General features: G+C 32.2%; 1 pseudogene; it reads right to left on the bottom strand.

Moving 5' to 3' along the window:
* Positions 1-12,986: 12,986 nt before the first annotated feature.
* Positions 12,987-15,059, bottom strand: LOC125193429 (annotated as a pseudogene).
* Between the last annotated feature and the right edge of the window lie 5,716 nt (positions 15,060-20,775).

The following is a 20,775-nucleotide window of genomic DNA, read 5'->3' as shown; positions in this document are numbered from 1 at the left end:
ATAATTGAAAAGATATAAAAGTATATAAATATGGAATATTCTTTTTATTTGAATTTGAATAAATGATTGGGTAAAATTACTTTTTTGTGTACATTACTTTTTTTTTTTTTTTTTAGCGAGGAAGACAAGCGTTCTTCATTTTTTTAAAACGATCTATCTCACTTAAAGAGTTAATGATGATTTAATTGAACAAATAAATTGGTTTTTGATTGTTTTTTCATACCCATTCTAATGCTTATTCATAATTTTCATTTTTTAATACCATTCCATTCTAATTTTATTTATTTAAATTATTGATAATAATAAGAAATTATTATTTAAAAATATTTAAATATGAATAAAAATATATTTAGATTATTGGAACCCATGACTTTACTTCAACAATTTTACAGGAGCAATATTTTTAGATATGAAAACTTTTAAAAAAAATAGAACTAATTATTATTTTTAACAAGTTTTAATAATTTTTAAAATATTATACATTATTAATTTTTACTTTATTATTATTATTATAAAGCCAAAAATTTTTGGCTATCCCATTTTGGCACCCACTTTAATAAAATTTCTTCCTATCATATGTTAAAATATTAAAACGATCCTGGAATATAATGTATAGTTTACGGAACATATATCTAGATTATTCTTTTGTAGTGATTAGATTCTATTCTCTACTACCAACATGAATATTAAAAAGGTGAGCTATCATAATATTTAGCTTTCGACACAATCTACTACTCCTCGTTCCGATAATTGCCTATTTTGAACCCAAACATTTTAAGAAAAAATTTAAAAAATTTGAGTTAAAAAGTTTGGGGGATTCTATTTTAAAGAAGTTTATAATAAAGGAGAGAATTTTTTAAATAATAGAACCCACTCCCAAAAAATATAAAAGTGAAGTAAAAATTAGGGATTGAAAAATGAAATCCGGGACAAATTATGAGGGGGAGTAAAAATTTAATGCCCGGGGTTAAAACGCTGATTTTATTGTTCAATTATTAACCAAAAAAGAAAGATATTCACTCTATGGTGTGTAATCTAGGTTTTTGTGAGAAAAGAGACTTCTCACCGAATTGAAATTTTGGTTAGAAGGAAATGAGGGGCTATCGGACATATCATTACAACCTTTTCATTTTATTTAATTTTTTATATTTTTTAAAAATAATGTGGGTTGTTATTATCGAGATAAAATAATTAAAATTTGACAAAAGATTTCAGCATTAAAATTATTTGAAAAAATGAGTAACACTACATAGATGATAAACCGCCATTAAACGCTCCTAATTTTGGAATATAGAGACAAACCCAATTATACATAACAAGTTTTTCCCCCCAAAAAAAGCAACTTCTATGTAAAAAGATTTTTTCCAAAAAAAAGGGGAGTTTTCCCCAAAAAAGAATGAGTTTCCCCCCAAAAAAAGGGGAACTTTATAGTTATAAAAGTGTGAACCAAACCCCTAGAAAAAAATTTTGGGGCCCAAACAAATTTAAAATTGGATATTTTCTGTTTAAATTTGCAAAAAGTTGTTAAGGAGTTATATTTTTGAGATTAACTAATGCGTATTCACTTTAGTTAGAGATGAGCAACTATTAATTTTGATTTATGTTAGATATTTATACTTTGATCTAAAAAAATTATAACTTAAATTTAAAAATAAAATTAAATAATCTATCATAATTTATATGTAAAATTGATTACATAAAATTCAAGAACAAACATAATAATATATGGAGATTCTGCAATTATTTTGGGGTTATGGGTTAAAATTTGAGTTTTAAAACCCAAAGGGTAAAGGAAACCGGGCCAACCTTTGTTCATTTTTTAAAGTGGAAAAAATTTCTCCCGGGGAAGATAAAATTAACCCCTAACCCCTAAAAACTGGGTTTGGCCCCAAGGTTTTCGTTACGAAAAAATTTAATAATCAACCCAATAAAAAATTAAATTTTAATCATATTTAAAAAAGTAAAATATTTAATTAATTTTGAGATATATTTAACTCCCAATTTTTAAACCTTTTATTAAAAATAAAAAAATTAATAAGTGATTGTTGTAGTATTAATTTTCCTTTTTTTTATAATAATCATCTTTGGGAAAAATAAATAATAATTTTTTCTAACGAAATTTTTGAATTTTAAAAAATCGATCCAAACAAAAATGTATAAATTCCCCCTTTTTTATACATATTTATCAAAATTATCTATTACATTTAAAAACCTATTATTACATTTAGAGACGGGAAGTTGGCCGTTTAACTACATCAGGGGAAAAAATGTTCTCCCAAAATAATTCTCCTGCATAAAAAAAGGTAATTAGAGAAAATAATAGATATATATATATCAATAAACTTTATTATAAAAACATTTTTTTTACTCCCCCCAAAGTTTTTCCTTTTTTAAAAAAAAAAAATCTTTCCCCTTCTTTTTTTAATTTTTTTTTTTCTTATTTCCTACTTTTTTATCTTCCTATTTATTTAATATAATTTTAATTCCCCTCAAAAAATTTCCTTTATCATAGTAAATTGTAGGACAATCAAACTAAGATAACAATAAAAATATGAGTAACAGAGGAGATTTATCTCCACATCAGACCAAATCTTTGAGCAGATTTCAACAAAAGAATAATTAACGTCTCAGATAGTCCCTCAAATCTCAAAACTCATATTGTCATAGGATCACCAAAATGAACAAAATATCTCTGACATTCATCCAACCTCCCCAAGATAAACCTTTCTCTTTGACAGAACTTGCAACAAGTATATAAACCCAGCTCTTTGCACTTTCCAAGCAGCCATCACCATCAAACATTCTTCACACTCACATAGAATAGAGGAGTAAGAAGGAGGAGAGTATTGCAGATAGTTGTAGGATCAAAGTACCCAATCCAACAACACTTTGCTGAGTTTGCTCCCATCTAAAGAATGAAAAACCCCAAACCTTTCTTTCTTTCATATATTTACAAGCATATGCATATATAAATTGATAGTAGAATCTTTGCCCAAGTAACATCGACAGTACCTAGCAAGTTTAACATCATCTTCCACCACTAAGCCATCCATAACAGTAAGAAAAATGCTCCAAAATCACCAAATTCATGAAGTAGCAGAAGTAAGTAGACACTTTAATGACCTAAGCCAATTGGAAAACTTATCTTGAGGAGATAAATCTGCCCGGATTCCGGCGAATGGACATAGGCACCCCATCGACACGAGGACAACCCCACAACCCCGATATGTCACCGATGCAGGATTTCCCAAGACCTTTGATCTACAAGTTAAAAACACCAAACTTTTGAATTCAAGATTTAATCTTTAGAAACAAAACAAAAACGGAAATGATAAAATTGGGCATTCTTACCTTTCGGGAGTTCGGCGAGGAGGCGGCGACTGTGGTGGCTTCGGGGAGCTGCTCTGGCAGCGCGAGGCGCGGAGAAGAAGCGGCGAAGCCGCTGCCTGTGCATGCAGCACAGCGGCGGCGGCAGATCGGGAGAAGAAGGGGCTGTGGCGGTGCGTAGCGGCGGTGATCGGTGATCCCGAGGGAGAAGGGTGGAGGGCCGCGACGGCGAACCGCCGCGCTCACTGCAGCTGCGGCGGTGGAGTAGGGCCGAGAGAAAAAGGGAAGGGAGAGAAGAGAAGAGAGAAGGGAGAAGGGAAACCGCCGGAGGCCGCGCAACTGGCGACGGTGGCGGCTGGTCGACGGAAATTCGAGATGGGGAAGGGATTTAGTTTTACTAGCAATTAGGAGGATGAGGGATGAATAGTGATTGAGAGAGAGGATACGATAAGTGGGAGAGTATATGTGTTGAATTAATCTCAAAATTTGGCCACTGTTTTCTAATTAGTTGCTGGGCCATTAATTAAATTTGGTTAGGTCAATTTCTATTGGGCTAGTCCTATGGAATAGGCAATAGGCAGTATAATTAATTACTGGACCTAAATTTATCAAAGAGCAAGAAGAATTGTTGGGCCGAATGGAATCTTTTCACAAGGATTTTGGACTGAAGAATAAAATGATTAAGAAAGATAAAATAATTAGTTGCGGTCGAATTGTGTTATAGTTTTGCGTAAAATTTGTATGATATACGGAGTATCAATTTAGTCAAAACCCCGAAAATAATAGAAGAAGAAACATCAATTAATATATGAGTTTTAGAAATTTCTTAAGGATAAGTGAAACACCATAAAAGATAATTAATTGAGGCATGCATTCTATTAAAGTTTAAGAATTTTCTTGAAGTCTGATTAGTATACTATATTATAATTTTGTTGTTTCCAAAAAGGTTATCTTTGCAAGTTAGAGTCGGAAGAGCAGGAATTTCAAGTTAAGGAAAGCTAAGCAGCGAGGTGAAACTTTTCTTATCTTAAAAAATACAATTATATTTTGTGGCAAAACCAGCGTGTTCGTGATTTGATATTGTCTTTGTAGCCAAATGTTTTGTGTATGATGCCTATGTTTGTTTTGGCGTGATGCCGAAGTGAGTTATGAATGATGATATGTGAATCGAATTCGGGTCAGTGGCAGGGTGGTGTCCTACTCGGACTAGTGTGCCTGAGAGACGTATGGCGGGAGAGCGGGGTCTGAGTGACCCAGAAGGAAGGTGGCCGCCTTCCGGCACAAAATGTTGATGCGGCAGTGAGAGAACACCGTCTACGGCACAAGAATGTTGATGTGACCGTGAGAGAACAGCAATATATACGGCCTGGAGAATGTTGATGTGGCCCAGTGAGAGAACACCATCTCTGGCACAAGATGATCGAGATATGGCAAAATACGGAAAAGAAAATGAATTTACTTGATCGAAAAATAATTTTAGTAGCTCGGGTCTTTTTAATAAAACGCAAGTGTTACGGTGATAATGGGCATGATAATTTTGAATATATATATTTGTATTTTTCGGCAATGTGTTGGCTGAAATCTTTTATGCTAGTACTTTTATATATTTCTAAATATGCTAGTTAAACGGTGACGACAAGGGCGATGTTGGCGAGATGGCGAATGTGTTTCAGTTTGATAAATGCTTGGATGCATCATTGTCTCATACACGGTGTCATTACTCTCTTGACTCTTCGGCTAACGATATGAAATACTTGAACTTATGTTCTTTGTATTACGCACTCGATACATTTTGCTAGTTATTCTAATTTAATTTCGTTTCATTCTTAGGTTTTGTCGAGATTTCCTTTCCTTCCCCGCTTACTTTAATCTTTCACTAGTGCGATAAATAGGTGTTTGCTCTCCTTAGTAAAGTGCGGTCGTGACATATGTACTTAAACTCAAACATAAACATGATCAAATACTAATATTTGAGATTTATGCAAAATAAAATATAAACATCAAGAAATTTTAAAGCATATTTTAGAAATTTAAAATACTCCATATATTTAGTGAATTTGAAGTTTGTAATTTATATATCTATTACGCTATGTTAATAAAAATTTAATATATAATTTATATATTTAATATATAAAATTGAAAGTTATATTTTTTAGTAATCTATATTATAAAATAACCAGTGAAGTGTCGAATTAGAGTCAAACAAATAGAGCGATAGAAATTTTATCGGGTTTAGGGCCGGCTCATCGGGTTTTCGGTCTGGCCTAACGGGACCTGAGGTTAATCGGGTGCGGTCTGTCGAGGCATGAATTTTATCGGGCTATAAATTTTTAGCCTTAACCTAATAAATTTAGTAGGAATTTATTCGGCCGACTCGCGGGTTGCAGGCTATGTTGATATCCACTGCGTGTAAGCATCTATTTAGTTGCAAAAAGTTGTAGAGTGGACTATGTTTTGCTACCAATATCCTCTCATATATGGCCATAAAATAAGAGACAAGGATAAAGTAGGAAATATAGAAAGGAAAAAATAGGGAAAGGAACATAATTTTTAATTGAAAATATTATCTATGATTAATGCAGATTTCATTCCAAAGTGAAGATCTTCCTTATTTATTTCATTCTTTTCTTTATGACTATCAAGTTGTCTCGACTACTATCAATCAATTTCGTACGACATATGTATGTTAGCAAAAAGACCGAAAATGTTGGTAGCATTTTTTTTTTTTTAACCTAAACTTTAAAATTGAGACAATTTTTCATTTAATCATTTGTTAGCAAACATATGCAACAAACAAGCGAAAATATGAATACTTTTTCCAAATTTTAAATCCAATCAAATTAAAGTTATAAACGTGGATTAAAAAATAGTATCTGATTCACTTGGTTTTTTACGGACGTTAGAGGGTAGTTTTACTTGGTTTTGCTCATATATTGTGTACTTTGAGACATGGTTATAGCTCTTCTCTATTATGTTGGTATTTTGACTATTTTGTGAAGAATGTGTAGAAAAATGTACAAAATATGTGGATGTGCAGCTGCTCAATGTCCGAGACAGCTTATCTGGAGATTTTGAAGAGCTTCGTCTTGAAAGAGCTTCGCGTGGATATCTTAAACGTCTCAATTGGAGTTCGGTAGAAGAAGTTATGGCCGTTTTACCAAGGCTCGCAGTGCAGGTGACATAGCTGGCGACCCGCAGATCGCGCAAACGAACCTGGCGACCCGCACAAAACACGAAAACGTCGTAAGCAGCTGGCGACTCGCCAGCTTCAACGCACACCCAACTGGCGACCCGCCAGCCTTCGTCCGACGGTTATTTCGGGCAAAGTCAACCCTAGGTATATATATGCCAGGAAACGCCTCCAAACACAACTTACACGCCTCATACCCCAAAAATACCACTTTTTCACCTAGGAAAAAGAGAAGAACGAGCAGAGGACAGTATTCATCGCAAGATTGAAGACGAGGAAGGCCTCCAATCCGCCCAATCCAATTCTAGGAGTTTCTACTTTTAGTTTTATTCTTGTTCAAACAATGTTTTTGAATATTTCTTTAACTTTTGTGTTGAACATGAGTAGCTAAATCTTCATAGTGTTCTACGGGGAGATACTGATGATTCTTATGTTTAATTGATTTCCTTTTTCTATGCCTTGCTCATGTGGTTATTTTGATTTCTTTCTGCTTATACATTTATTTGGTGATCACCTTATAAATGCATGTGGATTTTACTACAAGACGAGAAGTGAGTAGTTTAATTTGAAAGAGAAGAAATTGACGTCTTTGCCAATATAATCGAGAGATTTTAGCATTTGAATGAAGCTAAGTATCTTAGGAGCTATTAGGAGTTGTTGCACTTAGTTTTAGGAAGGAGACTTAGTCTAGGTAGCAATCTACAAATTATATGCTTTGAGAAAAGATATAGTTTTACCTTAGTGATAGCTTAATAACCCTTGAGACTCGTTGTTGGCATAGTTAGGAAGTTAGTTGAGCATGTGATAATTGTTATCGATCCCGTAGGATTCTACCCTTTCGTCCTTGATCTACATCCGTTTTCTTATTTGCTTTTAGTTCTTTATTTGTTTTTAATTGTTTTTACCTTGCTTTTAAATAGATTTAGAAAACCCAAAATCCGATTCATCTAGATAGTAGTTGAGGTTGGTTCGTGGTAATTAGGTTGACACTCATTGTCTTCGGGATAGATATTTTGCTTACTATTTGCTTACTTTAATTTCGTACATTTCGAGTATACTTGTTAAAAATAATTTTGAGTCAGATATTAATAAATTTATTGAATTAGCAACTAAATCAGATGAAATTAAATTGGTCATTGTCAATTTTTTGGCAAAGATGAAGAATACACTTAAAAATATGTATATTTATTTCCATACTTTAATCCATACATATAGTACTTACAAGTGGGTTTTTTGGGGAGAATTCAAAGGATTTTCTCCAACTTTCAAACTGCAACATGAGGGGAAAATTGGGGTAAAGTTGTGTCGTTAATTTATTGTATGATATCGTGAATGAGATAAAAATTTAATATTTTATAAAAAATAAAATATTAACTATATAAATTTTAAAAAAAAATTAGATTCTTTTATTTTTTTTAATCAACATAATTATTCCATATTATTGTTTGTAAATTTTTTATTTTTAATAAAATAAAGGAAATGCCAAATTAAATACTGAAGATTTTAGTTTTGATTTATGTTATATATTATTGCAAGATTTTTAAATATATTTTAGTTCTCAAGTTAATGTATAAATTTTTATAAATAAACTACTAAGAAAATTCTATTTTATTGTGTAATTTATAGTAGTAAATTATTAATAGTATTGTGGGATTAATGTGTTATTTAATAATTATGTAGGTAAGATTGAAACAAAATTAAACCAAGCATCTTATTCTAATAAATTGCTATATCATGGTAAATATAGCTACATGGAATAGACATACAACCGAAATTTTTAAATTTATTGATTTTATGAAAGAGAGAAAAGAATACTAACAATAACGCATAATATTGTTTTTTATGAAAAATAAAAAATAAAATTTTAAATAGAAAAAAGTTTCACTAAATACTCATTAATTTTTTAAATAAAATATCTTATTAATGCTAACTTATTTACATAGTATCATAAATGTTAACAAAGTAGATGAATATTTTAGCCCTCTCTATGTTAAATATACTCAATCAAACTGTCATCTTCTTGCATTTTCATAAAATATAATTTCTTCTTACCATCTTTCATAAGAAAATACTACTATCTCGTCCCAAAATTTCTATGCACTTTGACCCATAGCGAGTTTTAAGAAATGTAATAGAAAGTGAGTTGAAAAAGTTGGTGGGATGTGAGTCTCTTTTAAAGTATTAGTTTTATAATAAAATGTGAGTAGGAATGAGTTAGTGGAATATGGGGTCCACTACCAAAAATGGTAAAAGTGAAGTGTATCAAATTTTCGGGACGGACCGAAATGGTAATATGTATCAAATTTTCGGACAGAGTAGTAACTTTTAGTAATTATTCAATATATTAGATTATTAGTCAATAGATTATTTAAAATATTAAGAACTATGCTTACAATTAATTACCTAAATTTAAATATTAAGGACGAATCTTCCTTTTGTTGGAAATTTTTAAAAATGTACTGAATATATAAATGGTTTGTCTTGACTCCAAAGATTTTATTCATTATCTTCATGAAAATAAGAATACCTTAATTTCATGTTTGTCTTGACTCCAAATATTTTGCTCTCATATTGTGTTTACAGCAAAAAGAGCAAGATCTCAAATTGGATGAATTTGACAAACTAAGAATAGAACAAGTAGATGACTCATACAAGATCTTAGTTCGATTCTGCTCTGGACTTCCCCATATTCCTCCTCTATTCTTCACAACGATTCTTCTTATTCCTCTCTTTTTACCTTCAAAGGTGAAGGATTTGGGGGATTGACCGGTCAAATGTCAATTATTCAAGTTTTCCGAACGCTCATGGCGCGTGGGAGTCGTCGTGTTACTCAATGCTTGTTATTATACGCAATAGCCTAGAAGATGTTAGAGAATATATTTACGTTGAATTTCTTACTTACGATTCTGATTCATGATTATCATCGATTCAATATTGTACTTTCCACGCGTTCGCATTGAGAAAATTTGTAGTAAATCATATAATTTGTGCGAGATATGAATTGCCCAAAAGTTTTGTACCAACTTAATTGGGATAAAGAGAGTACAATATTTAAGAATACAATATCGTTTATGTTATCGTATGATAATTTTATGGATGTTTTTTTTATTAAAATTGTGTATTACAAATATCACAATATGACATTAGAATATCAATCTAAGGACAGAAAATATCAACAGCATTTTTGAGATTGGACTATACGATAATATTGAGATTTTGACTACTATATATGAGATTTTTGTTGCGTTTGTTGATAAAAGCTCCTATAAACGACAAATTGAAATATAATTTATCAAATTTCATCACGAACATCGTCGAACATATGCATTGAGATCTCGTTGGAATCCTTATTAAATTATCTTTAATTTGATATATTTTTTGCGAAAAAATAATTTAAATTGAGAGAGTTACGTAAATTTAAAGATTTGAGATGATTTTAAAGAGAGAAAATAGTTAGTTATAATTACTAGGATTTGACATTAATACCTTTTTAATTTAATTAATAATAATTTAAATTTAAAATATATTACACTTAGCATTATATCAACCACAAAATCTAAGAGCATCGCAGCTGTGGAAAAAATTTCGTCCATCGTCCTTACTTTGAGCGAGCGTCGTCAGTCCATTCTGGCTCGTGGTCTACGGCAGTAGCAATCTTTAGCTAAGGACCTGTGGCCTGAGACCAACACGTGTTTCTTATTCGCCAACGGCATAGCCGTTAGCTTATTCAAAATTTATTTTTATTTTTATTTTAAATGCGAAATTAATTAAAAAAAACGTTTTTAAATAAAAAAATATTTTCCCACTTCCCAAAAAAAATATCCATTTTGGGAAATTGGTCTATAAAACCATGAACTTGCCAAAATTTGGTATTTCCCTGAACTTTGAAATTGGTATATAACATCAAGAGCTTTGCATTTTGTTTGGTATTTCCCAAACTCACTCAAATAAGATATGTTTATCAAAATCTTATCAATTTCAAAGTTCATGGGAAATACCAAATTTTGGGCAAAGTTCATGGTTTTAGAGACTAATTTCCCATCCATTTTCTACCGACTTTTAATTTATTTTTCAATTTTTTTCCCAAAATTAACATTTTCATTTATAAATACCCCCAATTTAACACAAAAAATCACATTCTAGGATTTCCCCAAAAATCATATTTTAATTATGTATTTTTTTATTTTCTAGGATTTTAATTATGTATTTTTATTTTTTAGTATTTTAATTATGTAATTTTTATTTTTAGGATTTTAATTATGTAATATTTATTTTTAATGTATTTTCATAATGTAGAAATATTTTTAGTAATTGAAGTATTTAAATTGAATAATAGAATGGTGAGACCCTTGAACTTGTCCTTAGCTAAGATCGCGGATGTGGGTGTTATCTCTTAGCTAAAGACAAGAGTAAAGTGGGTCCGGGCCCACTTCTGCTCTTAGCTAAGAGCTCGGATGGGGATGCTCTAATAGTTAAAAATTGGTCTCAATTTTAGAATGCTAATTAGTTAAATTGATCACCTCCCTATATAGTATCAAATATATATTGTCACTACTCACTAGTTTAATTTGATTGAATCTAAACTTAATTCAACTATGCGTAATATTAGGCTTTGTTATTATATTGATCATGCCTTGCATGAATGAATGATTATTTAATATCAATTGTTGCGTGCATAGTTTCGATACAATTGTTAAAATAGTGTTTGTGATTATTTATTTTATATTTTTCTGAAATGATTTTCCCCTTTATGAACCCAATGGTTCAAAAAAATAACTAGAGTAAATCATAAATAAAGATTAAAGTATATTGTATACCAGAAAACAAATTTCTTTCAACCTCCCTCTTTGGATCATTTCTCCCCTTTTCTTTATAATGCATGTTTTTTCATTTATATCATTATTTTAAACTTCGACATGGCAAACTATATGTGGAGCTGTTTTTATTTATTTTCCATTAATTTAGCTTACACCGTCTTCAAATATTGTTAAAGTGTGTTTTAGTGTCCATAAATATGTTAAACATAGATATTAGACCTTGTCATAAAAGGACGAATTGATTATAAAATATCATAAACTTTTGGCAAATTTTGGTATTTACCTTAGAACTTTTAAAATGATTTTAAAAATTTTAAACTTTTGAATTCTATACAACTTTAAAATGGTCTTAAATATTTGACAAATAATTGATCCATAATCACTAATAATAGCAGAAAATTACATATTTATACAATTACCATTAAAACCACGACTTGCTTAAATCTCATATGAAAAGGCAACACCTAATGATTATCGGCATAAAAAAGCTTTGGATAACTATTTTTTTTCAAAAGCAACATCGCAAGTATTCTTTCGCCCATTATAGTTGAGTCGTATTACAATGTTTTAATCGTTCCATTTTAATTGAGTCACTCCTCTTTTTACAAAAATAAACAAATTTAGTCACTCTTACACTCTACGTAGGGATCGATTAGTCTAGATTCACTAATTACGAGACCTCTTTGTTCTTGTCAAGAAATTTCATGAACTCTACCATGTACTGATTTTAACAAGTAATACAAACTAGATTACTAGAATCTAGTTCTAACTTCTAAAGATCTTGAAGGCTGTCACTCCAGCTTCAATCATACTCAATTGTACCTGCACACTCAAGAAACAAGTTAGTAATACTAAGAGAGATCCTCTCGGATCTAAACACAAGTTATCAACTAAACCACTAAAGAGTAAGAACAAGAGATCAAAGGAACTTTGGCTCGGAACCTCGCAATCAATCACGATCTATTCTTCCGAACTTAGATCCAAGGGAGCATAATGGATTGGATAGAGTTAACCTCGACCACCTACCTCCAGTGAAAGCCCTCACACGAGATCAAGATCCACGGACAAATCCTCCACTCACAAACCACAGAACTTCTCGAACTAAGCAATCGAAGAGATTGCTTCACACCGGCACTCACACTAGATCTTACACTCAAAGAACCAAGGAAGATCACCAAGAGATGGCCGGAAGTACACCGGAGAGAAGAGAAAGAAGTTCTCGTCCAGAGGAAGAGAGAGGTTGTGAGATATGAACGCTCAACAAAGCCAACACACACATAACACTCTCAACCCTACATCCAACGGTCGGAAACAATCATCCAAAGAGAGGACACGTGGCAGCATCGAGTGAGAGGGGCTAAGTCATTGGCTCGATAATACATCTGGGCTTAATAAATAATCACAGCCCAATAAGAGTCCATCAACAAATATCCAACACTCTCTTTTTAATACTTTTCAGATGTTTACTTAATTTTTTGTCACACTCAATTCTATATTCTGTTAATGCACTTAACATTCAATTTTAAATTTGTGTTCGAAAGAAACATTAAACATAATTTTTTGTCATACTCAATTCTATATTCTGTTAATGCACTTAACATTCAATTTTAAATTTGTGTTCGAAAGAAACATTTCTACTATAGCGGGACACTGATTCATTATTTTAGCACAACAACAACGGAAACAAAACAACAAAGAAACAATGTAGTACAAGTGGATTGTATATGAAAAACAACACAAATACGAGAATCAGAGCCCAAGAGAGAAGGGGAAACCCATCCCCTTCAGCTAATAACTCTAACTGCCGAGGAAATTCCCGATCGTAAACGGTTCCAACATCTTCTTTTTAATTGGCTCTTTAAGAATCCCGACCCACGTCACCCTATCCTGCTTCCCCGCCCCGGCGCCGGTGTTCATATACTCAACATACTCAAGAGTATCAAGAGCAAATTTCCCCTTCCACTCAGACCAACCAGCAGGATCTAACACATCACTGATTTCATTCTGCATCACGACGGTCCTCGAGTACTTCCCCCACGGCCGACCGAGGTACGTCGTAAATTTTCCCTCGCCGCTGTCTCTGCTTTGATGCTGCTTCTGTGAATGACGATACCGGTCTCCTGTCTTTCGTCGTCGCGGCTCTGGGCGGTGATAATGTATTTCTGGTCGGAATTGAGGATCGGGGCTCGATATAGCAGCTGTAGAAGAAGGCGGCCGCATTCCCGAAGATGAAGTCGACGGTGCCTCTGATGGTGCAGTGTTTGTAGAACTGGCGGAAGGAATGGACGTAGAGGGTGTTCTGGTGGCCGATAATATTGCAAAGGTAGAAGGCGGTGAGATCTGCGTTCACGCGGAGGGCCACGGCGGTTCTTCGATGGCCCCGCTGTGTTTTCAAATGTGATACCGCTGGCAAAAAACCGTCTCCGGCAACCCCTGTGTGATCACCAATAATAGTCATTTTATTTGGAACGGATTAATTAATGTTAGTATGGAGAGTTTGCATTATTACTCAATAATTTTGATCTTGATAATGATTTTGATTGAGTAATGAGAATCGATTTGTTAAAAAATTGTACCCTATTGTCAAAATCTTTACGACAAAATTCAAACAGAGTACTAATTTTGTCCACCATTTAAAGAGCTTTATTACTTGTTACGGATATTAAAACATAGTAACATGCTTATTTTATGATTTTGGTTTTATATTTTATCTTTTGAAAATTTTCATTCTGAACATTTTAACTCGGATCACAATTACATATACTAATAATTTCGTTAATTTTTAAACGTTTGAATTTTTCATCATGAACATTTCAACTCAGATCACAATTAGTCCTACACTAACAATTTCGTTAATTTTTAAACGGTTTTAACCTAATTTTGACTGATTTTTAAACGGTTTTAACCCGAATGAGACTCATAAAACCATCAAAATCGGGTTAAAACCGTTAAAGTTATGGAAAAACCCAAACTTTTTGAAAGTTTCATGATATTAGATGTCAATATCCAAGAAAATATTATCTCTGCTTTTAAAAAATTGACAAAATACTACTCCTCATCCCTAATAATTGCATTATTTGACCCGACACAGATTTTAAGAAATATAATAGAAAGTGATGAAAAAATTAATGAGATGTGGATCTTATTGTTATATATTACTCTCGTCCCGAATCAGAGTCACATTGAATTAAGCCGGGGTTTAAGAAATTTAAAGAAAAGTTGATTGAAAAGTTATAACGCGGACCCACCTTTTATATCGGCTTTATAATAAAATGTGAGTGAAGTGAAGTTAGTAATGGGACTACTTACCATTTAGTAATGAGTGTGACTCTTAATTGGGGTGGCCGAAATGGAAAAGTGTCAATCTTTTAAGGGACGGAGGAGTACTAATTTTATAATAAAATGTGAGTGTAAAGAGTTAGTGCAATGTAGGTTCAACGCCAAAAATAGTAAGCTGAAAGGTTACTAAATTTTGACAGACGAAAAAAGAAAAGGAAATTTTACAGGCAGTAATATTATACTGTGCATATTTAATAGGATGGGGAAGTAATTTATAGACAACTGACCTACGGTGGCGGAATTGAAGGTGGTGTCGCCGTCGATGACGTTCTTGTCGCCGGTGATAAAAGTTTTGTCGGAGCCATCGCCGATGAACGTCAAGTTCTTCATGTCCTTGGGTATCACCACATTCTCCTTATATTTCCCGCCTTTATCCTAATCACATACCTCCTACCAGGGACGGAGCCTTAGCATGTATTATCGCCCTCACGTAGTTCACCGCCTCCGACACCGTCTTGTAGTCCCCGGGGTTGTCCAATGACACCGTCGCGTGCACCACCACCCCATCCAGGTCATTCCGCAGCAGCGCCTTCTCCTTGGGCGACAGCCACTTCGGCCACTCCTCTGAGTCCGGGGAACATTGACGTTGTCCGGCTCCTTATCCTGCAGAGTTTTCACTGTCGAATAAACGAAGCCGGCGGTATGTTGCAATAACGTCCAGTCGGCTTTGCGGATCCGCCTGGATCTCCTTGGCCTTGTGGCTGTGGGAGAAGCCGTCGAGGCAGGTGGCCACGTTGGCATTGGCGGCGCCGAAGAGGATATTGAGTTGCAACCTCTGTGACGCGTTCAGGGATGAGATGTCCTCCTTGGACAATTTGACGCCATTTAATATCTCTATGCTGGTCTTGATCTGGTCTATCGTGTCGACAGTCATCACCAAGCAGTCGTCGAAGGCGCTCAGCCGGCGGGGCAACACAAACTTCTCCCACTTCTTACGTAGTTCTGAATTACATCCTCCATGAAGTATTTTTCTTTTGATTTCCCGGAGGATTTGACCACTTCTAAGGCCTTTTTGAACTTCTCAGGGAGTATGAACTCAAAGTTTTTGATGAACTCTCCCTGAGCCAAGGTGGAACTCACCATAGCAGAGGAGGATGCATTTTCGCCTCTGATGTGGTAGCTGTGGCGGTAAGCGGGGGGGGTGGATACGGCGGTGTCGACTAGTAAAGATAGGAATGCGGAGAGCATTAGGATTTTGGGAATATTCTCCATGGTTGGTGGAGGATTTGTAAAGAGACTCACAATATTAGAGTCTTATATAGAGTCGCTCCTCACTACAATTGATTTTCTTTTTTGGTTGTATCATAGCAAGTGGACTAGTAGTATTTGATTTTCATTTTTTTAATATTTTATATCTCTCTATTTATTTTCTCATACTTTACTTTTATTCACTTATTTCAATAAATATCAATTCGTACGCTCGAAAAAATCATCAATTATTGTAAGGCAGGATGGTATGATTATCCGTTACATATATAGAATATCGGATTTTAGTATATTTTAATATACTTTCTCCATCCCACAATAAAAATATTATGCACTTTGACAAGTTATAATTTTAAAGATAATCGATAAAGAATGTAATAAGAAAAAAAGTGGAAATAGTTTTAGTTAAAAATAGATTCAAGTTACTTAAGAATGTTAAATATTTTTAAAATTAAAATTCATATTTTACAATGAAAAAGTAATATAAGAGTTCAAATTCTATGGCGTCATTACAAATGGTGAGCTAAGCATAATGACATAATATATAATCGTCACAATGATATAATAGTCGTCGTTATTGAACAGGGACCATATACTTTTTTGAATAATATCTAGAACCTAAATTTGATATAAATATACACGAAATATTAAATATTATCACTAGTGATAAATTGTACTCCATCAAATTTCGAAGATCAACTGATCTTAAATCTTATCCTACTATTCAACAATGCATAAAATTTGGCTTATTATTGTGTTGATCTTATGTTTATATGAATGAATATATATGGCAAAACATACATAGAGGTCATACATTTTATTTTAATTGGTTCTATCATATAGTATTACTTAGATCCTTCTATTGATGTATTTTGTTTTATTTTGCTATTTTATAAATTTTGTTACATTAGGTCATTATATATTATACTAAAACATTTTGATTTAAACAAAAATTTAGTTGAATCTTTATTTACCGGACATCATAATTTAACTATTTTTTTATTTTATATATTTTGAAATTAATTTGGTTGTATATTAACGTAGGAATCAATGGAAAATTAAAAATTTATAAGCTAATAGCGAGCAATATCAATAAATTATTTAATTTTTTGATAATTTGAGTCAATATTCTAAGGATATTTTGGGGAACCAAAGAGAGTCAAAAAGATAAAAGTGTTATATATAAATAAATACTCCCTCCCTGCTCAAAAAAGCGATTGATTTTACTTTTTGGTTTTTTTAAGACATTTGATTTCCTTTTTCGAAAAAAAACAACACATTTATTTTTACGGACTTTATTTTTCTTTCTATTTTAAAATTTCGACTTTATTTTTTATTTATTTCTCTATTTTTTTCCCTTTATCTTTATTTTACAATAAATTTTAATATATAAAATTTTTTTTTTAAATTTATTTCCCAAAAGAAATCAATAGCAAAATGAAAAGGTATAATTATCCGGTTTTGCTACTATGTTTTAAATTTTTAATATAATAAAAAAATGTCCAGCGAAGCAAAAATGACATAATAATCGTCAAAGAACAGGGACCAATCCCTTTTTCGAATATTATCTAAAAAAATTTGATATAAATATTAAATATTGTCACTAGCTAGCGATAATTTGTAAGGAGTATTAAAAATTTCCCTCAAATTCGAATATCAACTGGTTTTAAATCTAAACCTACTATTCAACAATGCATGAAAATTGACTTTGTTGTTGTGTTGATCATATGCTCTTATGCTCGTATGAATGAATTAATGATTATTGGCAAAACAGGGGGGTCCTACATTTTATTTCAATATGTTTTTTACTTACTACTATAATGTTGTTGAAATAATGTTGTCATACAACGTATTAACGCATTTAATTTGATTTAATAATTTATTTGGTTGGGTCTATGTAAAAAGGACTTTAGGGTCATATTATAATGTTTATAGCACTCTAATTCAAAATTAATATCAAATTTTCATTCTTGGGGTTTTAAAAAGAGCGATTGAAAATCTACAATCTCAATAAATAATAGAAAAATATCAACAAAAGGGGAATATCACACATGTTTTCAAAATTTTTTTTTATATCAACATAAAAAGCATTAAAAATTTTAACAATATTAAAAAGAATATCAATACTGGGATGTTTAAAAAATCAACACATATTTATCGGGTTTTTACATTGCTTTTTGGGATTTTATAAAAATCCTGCTATCAACATTTTAAAAAATAAAATAAAAAAAAATCAAATTTCATCACTCGAACCCCTCAGAGCATATACAATTAGATCTCGTTAATCCTTATAAAAATTTTCTTTAATTTGATATTTTTTAAAAATAATTTTTTTAAAACGGTAGTGCTTAAATTTTAAAATTTGCTTTAAATTTTTTTTTTAAATTTGAAAGGAATTACATTAATACCCTCCACAAATTATTACGACTACAAAAATTCCCCTCCGGCCTTTCCCAAAAGAACTAAAAAAAATTTTAAATTTCTTTTTCTTCTTTTTTTTAATAAGACAACACCCACATCCGCCTTTTTAACCAAGGGCAAATTTCAAGTTCCCCACCATTCTATTATTCAATTTAAATAAAAACATTTTCACAATATTAAAAAATTAAAATATCCGAAATACTATTACAAATTACAAAATAATTAAAAATTACATAATTAAAAAACCTAAAAAATTTAAAAAATTTCACAAATAAAATCCTAAAAATTAAAAATTACACTACTCAAGGCCGAATTTTGCCTAAAGTTTATTGGGCAGATCTTTTTTTTGTTAAAAAAAGGGATTTTTGAAGGTATTTATAAATGATTTTGGGATTTAAAAAAAACACAAAAATCCAAAAAAAAGGCCATAAACGGGCCCATTTTTTTGGAATCCAAAATATATTTTTTTTATTTTTTGGTATTATTTTGAATTTTATGCATTTTAAAAAAAAGAATTTTCCAACGTTAATGTCGGGGCCCAAACGAGCTGCACGCATGGCCGCTCAACCCCCGACGTGCTTTAGCTAAGAGCAGCCTGCCGTGGGACGGGCGGACGAGCTCCATTGGCGGACGGACGCACCTCGTGCCCGGGCGCGGACGGACGGACGAAAAATTTCAAACCGCGCGGATGCTCTAAAGCTTTCCCCATAGAATGGTAATTTCCTTTATTCATATCTCGCACGAATTATTTATAAGTTCCGATTCACTACTCGAATCCCCACTTGCTTGGAGAAGAACTTCTCTAAGCGTTTCTCTAACATTATAAGTTTGAGAAATCGTAGTCCAAGCATAATATCAAAAAGCTCCTTGACAAGTGCATTTTCAAATAGATTTTGGCGAGAGTGGTCTTACCACAAGGGCGGACACACGTGGGGAGAGGGAGGGCTTAAGCCCTTACCCAATTTTTTTTTTTTTTTTTTCTATTTTCAATTTTTTTAAAATTTGGAAAAATCATGTTAAGCCCTTACCACATAATGCTACTAAAGACCAAATTATCTTGTGATGAAGAATTGTAAGGAGCTGAAATTAAAGAAGGGGAAGTAAAAATATGCAAAAGAAAGTGTAACAATGGTGTTTGGCACGAGGGAAGATGTGTAATTTTATAAATGAACTAGTATCATCTCTATGCACAGATTAATATATTTTTAACACATTAATATTCAATTTTAAATTCATTAAACAAAATTAGATACAATATTAACAATAAATAATATTCCCTCATTCCCTAAAAATTCGTCACCTTTCACTTTTACTATTTTTGGTAATGGACCCACATTCCACTAACTTATTCTCACTCACATTTTATTTTAAAACTAATATATAAAAAGTAGGACCCACATGCCACTAACTTTTTCAACCCACTTTTTATTACATTTCTTAAAACTCGTATCGGATCAAATGGTGATGAATTTTGGGGGGCGATGGAGTATGAGTACTACGTATATGAAAATAAAAATCTATACAAATCAACGTTGAAGCATAATAAATTTGAACTAAATCACATACTAATGTTTAAACATACTAAATCGCGAGATTTTTGTAGTGATATTAACTTAAAAGTTAAAATCAAATTCATCATTAAATAACTCGCTTTGTCATCTTTAAAGCCGCCCTCCTCACTTAAAACTAAAATAAAATAACGAACAAAATCAATTTGCAATACACAAAATCAACTATCAATATAAATTAAAAAGATCATCCGTAGAGAAAGATAAGATGAGACCTATGAAAGTACACAATCAAACACTTCACACCCCATGTTTTCGATGAAAGGATAAAAATATTTATATTTTGGAATTCTAATTAAATGTTTAAACCAAATTTAAAGGCATAGTAAAACATCTCACTCACTCCACTAAATCATGCATGACATAGTAAAATCTCTCACTCACTCCACTTAAATGATAAGAATGTGTGTGAATCGATGGGGTCAAATAGAAACACGCAATATCATTTGCTATCGAATCTTCAAACATACATTTAAAAGGTAATATACGAATTAATCACATAAGTTTAAATATAACTGTTAGAAGATATTGACAAAACCAGGATTGATATGAGAGAATATTTCACATTTATTGAGTGTAATCTAGGTTTACCATGTATAGAATATCCTAGACTATATAATCATGTAAACTCTACATTGTTGATACATTGAATAAGAATAAACCATTCTACCGACCTTTCACTTTTAACATGGCCTCGAGCAGATCGATCGCTCGAAAACCTTCATCACAACCAATAATACCTTTTCTCGACCCTTTTCCGACCAAATCAAGCCCGAAACAGTCCTACAACCAAAAAAGTCAGATACAGAGGACACAAAAACCGATCCGAACAAATAATAAGCCCGAGGAATAGCAAAAGTATCACGTTGCATTCAAATTGAATGGCATAAAAACCTTTTGGGTTCGG

The sequence above is a fragment of the Salvia hispanica genome, chromosome 6 (genome assembly GCF_023119035.1).
Source record: "Salvia hispanica cultivar TCC Black 2014 chromosome 6, UniMelb_Shisp_WGS_1.0, whole genome shotgun sequence".
In the NCBI taxonomy this organism is placed as follows: Eukaryota; Viridiplantae; Streptophyta; class Magnoliopsida; order Lamiales; family Lamiaceae; genus Salvia; species Salvia hispanica.
Note: the sequence above shows the minus strand (reverse complement) of the source record. Positions and strands in the feature narration are given on the sequence as shown.